General features: G+C 37.8%; 1 long non-coding RNA gene across 1 annotated transcript; it reads left to right on the plus strand.

Moving 5' to 3' along the window:
• Window positions 1-5,877: 5,877 nt before the first annotated feature.
• LOC311295195 lies at window positions 5,878-7,432 on the plus strand. Its single transcript, XR_014628234.1, has 3 exons — window positions 5,878-5,991; window positions 6,270-6,337; window positions 6,712-7,432. It is a non-coding gene; the product is annotated as an uncharacterized lncRNA (long non-coding RNA).
• Window positions 7,433-10,120: the final 2,688 nt, after the last annotated feature.

A 10,120-nucleotide genomic window follows, 5' to 3' on the forward strand; every position in this document is an offset into this window, starting at 1 on the left:
TTCTGTCTATGGCACACACCACACTGCTGCACTCGGACGCGCGCTTCAATCCGTTCCGTTGCGGATAATAATGTTGCATTATCGAACGTTGTGTCGTCGTGGATATTGTAGTATTGTATTGCTAAATCCCCGACCACTATGTCGGTCTGAGACAGCGAGACCTAGACAAGACCGAGAGGTCCGAGACCAAGACAAGACCAAGACCAAAGACCGTCAAGGCCGTGACAAGACCGAGACCACGTAAAAGTGGTCTCGAGACCAAGACCGGTCTCGAGACATAGGGTGAATTGCCCTAATGTGGGACATTTTTTGCACTTAAGACTTCTGTGACATGTTGCAATGTGTAACCAAAACATTATATCCACACCCAATACCATTTTAAAAACCCCAGGATGTGTCCTAATCAAATCAAAAGAAATTCATAAGCTGTAACTCCAGTTGAAAACATTTCATAAACTTTTAATTCATAAGCTGTAACTCCAGTTGAAAACATTTAATAACAATATTTATCTGTCTCAATAAAAACAAATTGCAGAGGTTAACTTTGGACTCCAACATTTCGGGAAACAGGCAGTCCTTGCATGTTAAGACACCTTTATCGTCTATAACACCATTGTTCTCTGCACAGCTTTGGTGGAACCACTGGGAACAGACTGAACAAGAAAGCCACTCCTCTGTGACCTTGGGGTCATTTATGTTACCATACAAATGCTGACAGATAGCACAAGCATCCTGGTTCACCTGTCTGTTGTTTGTATTATTTTGCTTTTTCCCCTTGTTCCCTTTGTTCTTAACCCCTCTCTCTTCGATGAAAGAAAAATGGGCATTGCTAGTCAAATCATAAGAAGGAGGCTTTGCCCTCTGGCGGCTGGTAGTTGGGCGTTCTCTAACAGGAATGGTGATCAATGACTTAAAGGAGACATCTGGCTGTGTCATCACTTCAACTTCCTCTGCCAGAGGTGGTGGGGTTACAATGGCAGACAGTAGAAAGTGTTGTGAAGTCTGTGGAGCAGGGGGGATTTCTGGCTGAACAGCTTCATGCAGTGGGTGGTAAGGGATGGGCTCTGGAAGATCCCTAATTTGTGGATGGCAGAAATCATCATCATCATCTTGTGGAGGACAACATGGTTCTGGTGCAGGAGGGGGCACCTCATTTGGTTCCACTGGAGTCTCTCCAAAGGGTCTCTCAGTTGTTTGTGAAGGTAGGTAAAGATTTGTATTGATCTTGGCCGGGTTGAATGGGAATATCCCTGACCCACGAAATCCAGCCTGGGCATTTGATGGTGTAGCAGCTTCCTTCCAGGCCTTAGAAAACAGTGGCATGAACAATGCCCTGTCAAGCCGTTTCCCTCCACTCTCTGTTGTGATCTTTCGTCCCTCAAGCCTCCAGTAATGTTTTAAGCTCTTGAACAGCGCTCTGTCCGCTGGCTGTAGATAGTGAGTAGTGTGAGGAGGCAGGGCAAACACACAGACGTTGTTCTCCTTCATAATAGCTAAAAAGTCGATATTGTAGACATGAGAGGCATGACCATCGACAAAGAGCAGGTGGGGCCGTGGATCATTTTGTGGAAGGCTTTGTACAAACCACTTCCCCCATTCTGTGAATAACTCTGCATTTATCCACCCATTATCAGACATCCTTAGGTGCGTGTTGTTGGGGGACCCAAAAAGCCAGTCTGCCCTTAGCCTCTTGCCTTTGAATATGATGAGTGTTGGTCCATACCCACCAGCAGCATTGATGCTGGCAAGACAGGTCGAAGTCTCGCCCTTCTCACCACTGGTAACCTCAAAACAAGGTGACCCAACCTCAGCAACCACCCTAGTTGACAGGAAGTGGTCCTGGAGCCCTGTTTCATCGCAGTTCCATAAATGATCAGGAGCATTCTCCAACCCCAGACTCTCAATTGTATTCTTATATTTTTCAAACCAACTTTTCACCACAGTAGGGTTGAACCCTGCAGCTCTTGAGGCTGAGAGTGCCTCTGGTTTTCGGATGCTCAGGTTCTTGTTTCGTTTCAAAAAACCCTGAAACCATTTGTAGCCAGCCTTTCCCTTTTCTTTGCTGAATCCCCTAATTCCTTTCTTCTCTGCAAACTGGTAGGCCAGTTTCTGTATATCTTGCATTCTTAGGGGGAATCCGTGTTTTCCTAATGTGCATATAACTTGCCCTAGTTCAGCTTCATCCTCCTTGCTAATCAGTGGTTTTCTTCCTATAGTATGGTGAAAGTGGCCATTGCCTTTTACCCTGCGCTGGAGAGTTGATTTAGGGACATTCCATGCCCTGGCCAACAGTCTCAGCTGAGGGACCCCACCATCCTCAAGAATCTCCCTATATTCCTCTATGGCTCCTTTCATCCTGTCCTGCCTCCACTGATTAAGTTTCTTTCTCTTATCCGTTCCCTGTTTCTGCCTCTTTTTCTGCATCTGACAATCTGTCCCTGTTTTTCTCACCTTTGCCATTGTGATCTGAAATACATTTCATTGAATTAAACAGATGGATGAAATAAAATGGAATGCCTTTATTGGTTTTCTATGCGTTTTTAAATTCAGAGCTATTTTTTATTTTAAGTCAACTACACACACACACAGCTATTTTTCATTCACAGCTATTTTCATTTTAGGTCAACTACACGCGCGCACACACACACACACACACACACACACACACACACACACACACACACACACACACACACTTGCATACAAATGCGCACGCACACATACACACAAAACAAGATCCTTCAAATCGCCCTCCAAGAATAAAGAAATCACAATCCTACATCACTAGTATCATGTAAGTATACTATAGGCCTATTAAATAAATGCTTTTAAAATTACAGTTGATTACTCGCTGGGTTTGTATTGCTGGGTAAATGTAACACACAAACAAACAGCAGAAGAACATCATTGATTCACACTTCTACTCTCAGACAAACACACACGAGTCTCATGGACGATCTTCAGAAACTGTATAAACCACATCCTGATTCATACACTGCATTCATACAACCAAGAGACCATTGCACATTTTCACTAAACCTTAAACCCCTGATGAAGATCACCACTGTGAAATGAATTCCATTACTTTAATTAAAAACATTGCATTGATTTACATACATTTACAGTTTGACTATCCTGGGATTATTATAATAATATCAACGTCTTTGGTTTTGCATGCAGGACAAATCAAACATGCGGTAAGTCATTCAACAACGTGAGATTCTACTAAATAAACCTCTAGAAAATGTCTTTAGTTAAATCATAAACAACAGCAAACATTTTTTTTTTTTTTTTATGCATATATGGAGCTGTTAGCATACTTTCACCTAATAAAACACCTCAGTGGAAGCTGAGTACAAGAATGTAAAAATGTGTGTATTTCTACTTGCGTAATATAAAAGTATCAATTTCTAAAACAAAAATAATAACTTTAACAAGCTAAACTATTGAATGGCAGTGTTATATGATCATTGTGTAATTACTGATTTTCTCCCTCAGTTTCTCAACATGCTCAACATGTTTGTGTGATTAAAAGCATGACAGGAAGAAGCTCTTCAAAAATAGAGTTTTTCTCACCTACAAGATGTTTGTCCACCAGCAGATCAAACCACATTTCTGAAGAAAACCGACCGCAACAAGTTTCAGTTTGACTCCAAACCTCACTAAAACTGTGAGATCAGACACGCTTTTAACTCTCCACATTTTCCCTATATATATATATATATATATATATATATATATAAATATAGGGAAAATGTGGAGAAAAAGTTTCAGTTTGACTCCAAACCTCACTAAAACTGTGAGATCAGACAGGCTTTTAACTCTCCACATTTTCCCTATATATATATATATATATAGGGAAAATGTGGAGAGTTAAAAGCCTGTCTGATCTCACAGTTTTAGTGAGGTTTGGAGTCAAACTGAAACTTGTTGCGGTCGGTTTTTCTTCAGAAATGTGGTGAAATTTATTCAGTTTTTAATATATATATATATATATATATATATATATATATATATATATATATATATATATATATATATATATATATATATATATATATATATTAAAAACTGAATAAATAAACAACAATTTTAAAATCACTAGAGTTAGTCTATTTTACCGTGAAAAGTAATTCATCCAATATTCAGACAATATTCTTCTATTTTTACATATTTAACACAGTCAGGCAAGTAATTGTGTGCAATTTGAATGCAACATTTTAAATCTATTAAAACAATTATTAAACTAAAGTTGGAATAACTCAGTGTATGTGTGAGTGTGTGTTTGTGTGAGCTTGTGTGAGTGTGTGTGTGCGTGCGTGCGTGTGTGTGTGTGTGTGTGTGTGTGTGTGTGTGTGTGTGTGTGTGTGTGTGTGTGTGTGTGTGTGTGTGAGTGTGTGTGCATTAGTAGGGTCAGACTCTGTTGAGGGAGGTCTTGCTCACATTACTTCTGTTGTGTTTGTTGAGATCAGTTGTGCTAGTGTTATTACATCAGAAAATGTTTCACATGTTTGTTTTGTTCTGTTTGTGTTTCTGCCGTCTGATCGGTAAGTTATCATTTCTGTAATTTAGTCACATCTCAGAGTAATAAACGGTTCAAATTAGATTATTTTCATCTTCTGTGATCGAAATCTCTTGATGTTTTAGATATTTTAGATTCAATGATTACAAATGCAAATCCTCCCATGAAATAAAAAAATATATAATTTAAAACATTTTATACTTCTGCTGTAATCATACACAACTACAATTAAACAACAATTAAAAATGATTATTATTATTATTATTCATTATATATTTTTTGTTCTACAGCAGATCATTTAAAAACACATTAAAGATCATATTATTGATTCTCTCATGTCTGTCTGTTCATATGTGAGTTTTCATTTAGTTTGTAGTCTCTGCTGCTGTTAAAGGTTACAAACTGATCTCAGACTTTCTAAACCAACATGAGCATTAATCTGAAAACCTGTTCATGTTCATCAGGAGTGTTTGCTGCCGAAACAAATGAAATACAGTCAGTGTCAGTGATGGAGGGAGATTCTGTCACGCTAAACACTGATGTTACTGAAATACATGAAGACGACGAGATACTGTGGAAATATGGAGCTGAAAAGTACATTATAGTTGAAACCGATAGAAATTATGGGATCTTATATCATACATATATTAATAGTAATAATTTAACTGATGGGAGATTCAGAGGCAGACTGAAGCTGGACGATCAAACTGGATCTCTGACCATCACAAACACCACAACTGAACATGCTGGAGTTTATCAACTAGAGATAAGTGGAGTGAAACGGACATCAAAAACATTCAGTGTTTCTGTCTATGGTGAGTCGAGATGTAATTCCTCCTGCGTTTCTTGTTTCATTAGCTATTTACATATTAAAATGTTTAATGTTTATGTTATATGAGATGACAGACACAATCACTGATCATCAACACATCCATATTTCTGTTTACTTATCTCATCTTTCTCAGCTCGTCTGCCTGTTCCTGTCATCAGCAGTAACTCTTCACAATGTTCTTCATCAAATTGTTCACTGGTGTGTTCAGTGTTGAACGTGTGTGATGCGACTCTCTCCTGGTACGCAGGAATCAGTGTATTGTCCAGCATCAGTGTGTGTAATCTCAGCATCAATCTCTCTCTACCTCTGGAGGTGGAATATCAGGATAAAAACACCTACAGCTGTGTGGTGGCTTATTCATTCATCAATCAGACTCAACATCTGGAGATCAATAAACTCTGTCACACATGTGAAGGTACAGCAGCACTAATATATGTTTATTTCCTGACCTGATCTCTGATTTTGTTATAGATCACAATGACACATTCACTCACATTAATGACTGTCTTTTCCTCTCCTTCAGTTCCTCCAGTCTCAGTGTCTCTGATAGTGTTGATCTCTGCTGGATCTCTGATGATTGTTGCTGGATTTTGGATCTTCTGGATCTGCAGGAAATGTAGAAAAATTGACAAAGAAGGCAAGTGTTACATACAAGTAATAAAATAAATAACAATCCCCATAAATGTGTAGTTAACACCTTCTTAATCACTTATATGAAAAGAAACCAAAATAAATGGTAGTTATTGTGTTTACCAATTTCTGTGAATTTCTCTCATATCAGAATATGTGTATTTGCATATAATACATTTCAGCAGCACTCTTTTTACTTGTCTTACACAAACACACAAACAGATCTAGTTAGTATTGAGTTAGTATTGAGTTGTTGTTTTAATGCATCTATTATCATTGAAACAGTTGAGACTCGTGCAGAAGAGATCACTTACGCTGAACCAGCGTTCTACAAAAGAAACGCACAGAAAAAGGTAAGATCGTTTATTCCTGTCGTGTGTCTCTATCATTTCAGCAGTGAGTCAGATGTAGATCAGTGTGAGATTGTTTTTGTCTGATCAATCACACACCAGCAGAATATTAGACATATAAAAGATCAGGACGCATGTGTGTTGTGTTGATGTGAGAGCGGACGTTGCATGTATGTGTGTTGGAGATTAATATTTTGTAAATCAAGCACTTGCTTTGTTCATACAATTGAGGTTAAACAACTGGAGTCACATGGATTATTTTTATAATGCCTTTACTATTTAATTTTTATTCCGAAAAAAACGATATATGGCAACTGCTTAATCAGAAGAAACCTAACATTTATTATTATTAGTAGTATATCTTGTGTTTTTTACAGAAAGTAAAAGAGGAGGATCATGTGGTGTATGCACCTCTCACAACGAGAAGATGAACAAACTTCAGTCTTTAGTACAAGACCCAACTGTGTGACCTGGGACAGATTTAAACTAATAATTTAAGATGGATTCATTAAATTGCCTCCTAAAAACGTCAAACAAACTTGCCCTGTATTACAAGGACTTTTAACAAACTATCTAAACCGTATGGGACATTGAGGAATTTTATGTTTTTTCTTTGAGTCTTAAAGTATAAAGTATATGTGTGTAAATCTCATGAAAAAAGTAAAATGTAGATGCAAAACACTCATCAATAGAAGTGGAGACTCTGCTGTGGTCTAGTTTGTTACCTCTGTACACAAATGTTGCTTGATCTGTTGTGCCGGAGCTGTGTGTGTTTGATGTCAGAGAGTGTGTCTGCTGTCAGTTGTGTGTCTGAGGTGTTAATAGCGTGTGGTTGAAGGGCTTTTTCCATTCCTGCTAACATGAAACCATTACTATTTTAAAACCTGCTTTACAAAATACTGAACTCATCAATGCTGGTATTTGACAAAAAAAAAAAAATCTAAAATAAAACAAACAAAAAAATACTATGGAATGTGAACATCTTTGTGTGCATATGCATTATGATCTTTTATACTCATGCTTTGATCGTGCAGTCAAGCAGTGCTGGCTTCAATAGTCATTTCCAGCTCTAGCAACACTTCCTTTTAAGAAAAACTATTTGTGATAACCCCACTAATACCTTGATAGGTCATATCCTGTTAGCCTTTTCCAACGGGGCTATTCTAAACAACATTTGAGTTACAATTCTTATCACTTAATGTCTGTGATTCCACACACCGATTTGGACAGGATTAACATCTTGGGCATTTGGGCAGATTAACATCTGCTACGGAAGGTCATGTGCTATGTTAGCGTGCATCACGGATAATGTATATGTCTTTTAATTTTATTATTTGGTGAAATTTTAATTTATTATAAAAAACTCTATTTAAGTGAACTTCATGAGTTTATTGAAGTCGCTGTAACTTGCATAAGTGAACAAAGAAGTCTATAAACAAGTATCTTACTCAGAACACTGATATTAAAATGGGCCATTCTGGCAGTTTCTGCAATTTGTCTCTATTTATTCGTTTTATAATGTTATTTTTTCGTCGGATGAAACTAAATTAAAGCATGTCAAAATTTGGTGCGCAAATGGTAGGTCAGGTATAGGTAAAAAAACACATGAGGAGAAGCGTTAAGATATTACAATATTGGCAATCAGAGGCTGCATCTGAAATCACATACTCTCTTGAGTAGGTACTTATTTTGAATGCTAAAAAAGTACATTCAATATAGTGTGAATGTGTAGGCCTATAGAATAAATATAATCTGGACGCGTACATTTGTCATGTTGTCATTATTATGTGATCTACCAGCGTCAGTTATGTCATTCATAAATCCTCCCCCATGGCCTCATGGGATAGTAAAGTGTCCATCGTGTTCACTTCAGAATCTCACTGGAAGTAGTAGGTCAATCGGGTACTTTTTGCCTAATGTTTTATAAGTTCTAGTGTGAATTCAGACATTCAGTCAATTATTTGACCTCACGTCAGAACGTCACCAACATATTGAGATCCCAACTTTGCCTTCTTTGGGATCTCAATACGTAGGTGAAGATCCTACGTGACTTCTCTGTTCTCTCCTTCAGGGAACAAGGGTTACATGTGTAACCAAGGCATTTTTCGCCTACATATAGTAGGGAAGTATTTGATTTCGGATGCAGCCACAGACATTCACATTCGGGCCTGGTTAGATTTCTCAGAGGATCGTTAATTTCGCCAAAGAAAAGTAGGTAATTTGCCCCGGAATTTTTACTTCGTTTTTTTTTATTTATGTGGTGTGAGAAAAACATGACTTGGCAGATTCGGACGGGAAAAAGTAAGTCTGTGAAACATGAATTTTTCCCCCCCGGAAATCTAGTCCCGTCCGAATAGGGCCTATTACAGCATTTGACCACTAGAGAGATGAGTCATATCCCCACAGAATAAATGTGGTATTTGCTTTGTCAAGCATCACTACTATTGTATTACTAATTTCTTAAAGGGGTCATGAACTGGCTTTAAAAAAAAAAAAAGTATATTGTTGTCTGAGGTCAACTTATGACGTTCGCTTGGTTTTTACATTCAAAAATATCAAAATGAATAAGTAATAGGCTATTTTCTACCCTAGTTTTGAGCCTAGCTCAAAAACGCTCGGTTTTTATGGGCGTGTCGCATTGAAGACTTGGAAGTAAACGCTCACTGCTGTGAGTGGTTTGTCATCACGAGGTAGGCCTATGTTATTTAGCTATGCGTGTAATGCGCGAATCGGTGGGCGGGGCTAAACCGGCCGTGTTGAAGTAGGTGTTGATCTTCTTCTGCGGGGGTGGTGTTTTATCCTCTTTGTCGTCATAGTTCCCCAGTTTGAAAAACGAGTTTTGCTGAGCCTGGTGTCAATAAAAGCTTTTATTGGACTAATAAGGACGTTTTCAGTTCTGAAACTTACAGGATATTCTTATAATATGATGACCAAAGCTGATATGTCAAAAGCTCAAGGAAAATTAGATTTCTCAGTTCATCACCCCTTTAAGTAATATAATTAAATATTCTTTTCCATATCAAAACAAAACACAGGTGCTGTCCAGGTTCCAAAATGACAGAAAGCACCATTAAGGTATCATAAGGATTTGTAAGAACATCTTAAAAATCCATATGATAATGACTAAACAGTTACTGCCTTTAAATAAAGCAACATGCAGCATAACATCAATGTTTTCTGGCTCATCCTGAACTGAAACACAGGCACTGCTCTTCAGCACAATGGCAACCTCACAAAACTAAGACAACAGAAACTCTTTAAATCCCAACAGAACATTAAACACTAACAGATCTCTCAATATATCAGTAGAGGAGGATTAAACAACTCCACAAACAGCATTACCAGACACAAACTTTGCGTATTACTAATCTTATTACTTCTGTCAGACATCTACAGAAGGTCTTATTGAGAATCATCAGAGGTTTAGATGTTGGTGTTTTATTGGAATAATAGTTAGCTTTGCTTCACCATTATGGTGATCAGTGTTACACAATCCAAGTATCTCAGATAACCTGCTCTCTGGAATACTCCCCTCAATCTGTAGTGATAAAGACAGACAATACTTTGGTCATCACTTTTGTGATATTGATGTGATTTTAAGTGATCAATGGCGCTATCTCTTGTTGTTGTTTTTTAAACAGCAGTTAAAAACAGCATCGGCACGTGGAAACACTCAACAGGAATCATCATTGTCCAATGGAGAACTGGCTTATATTTTCTGCATTTTTTCTTTGTTGTCAATAAGAGGTCTTATGCTGCGTTCACACCAAACGCGAATAGCGCGTC

Source organism: Rutilus rutilus (assembly GCF_951802725.1).
Source record: "Rutilus rutilus genome assembly, chromosome: 8".
NCBI lineage: Eukaryota > Metazoa > Chordata > Actinopteri > Cypriniformes > Leuciscidae > Rutilus > Rutilus rutilus.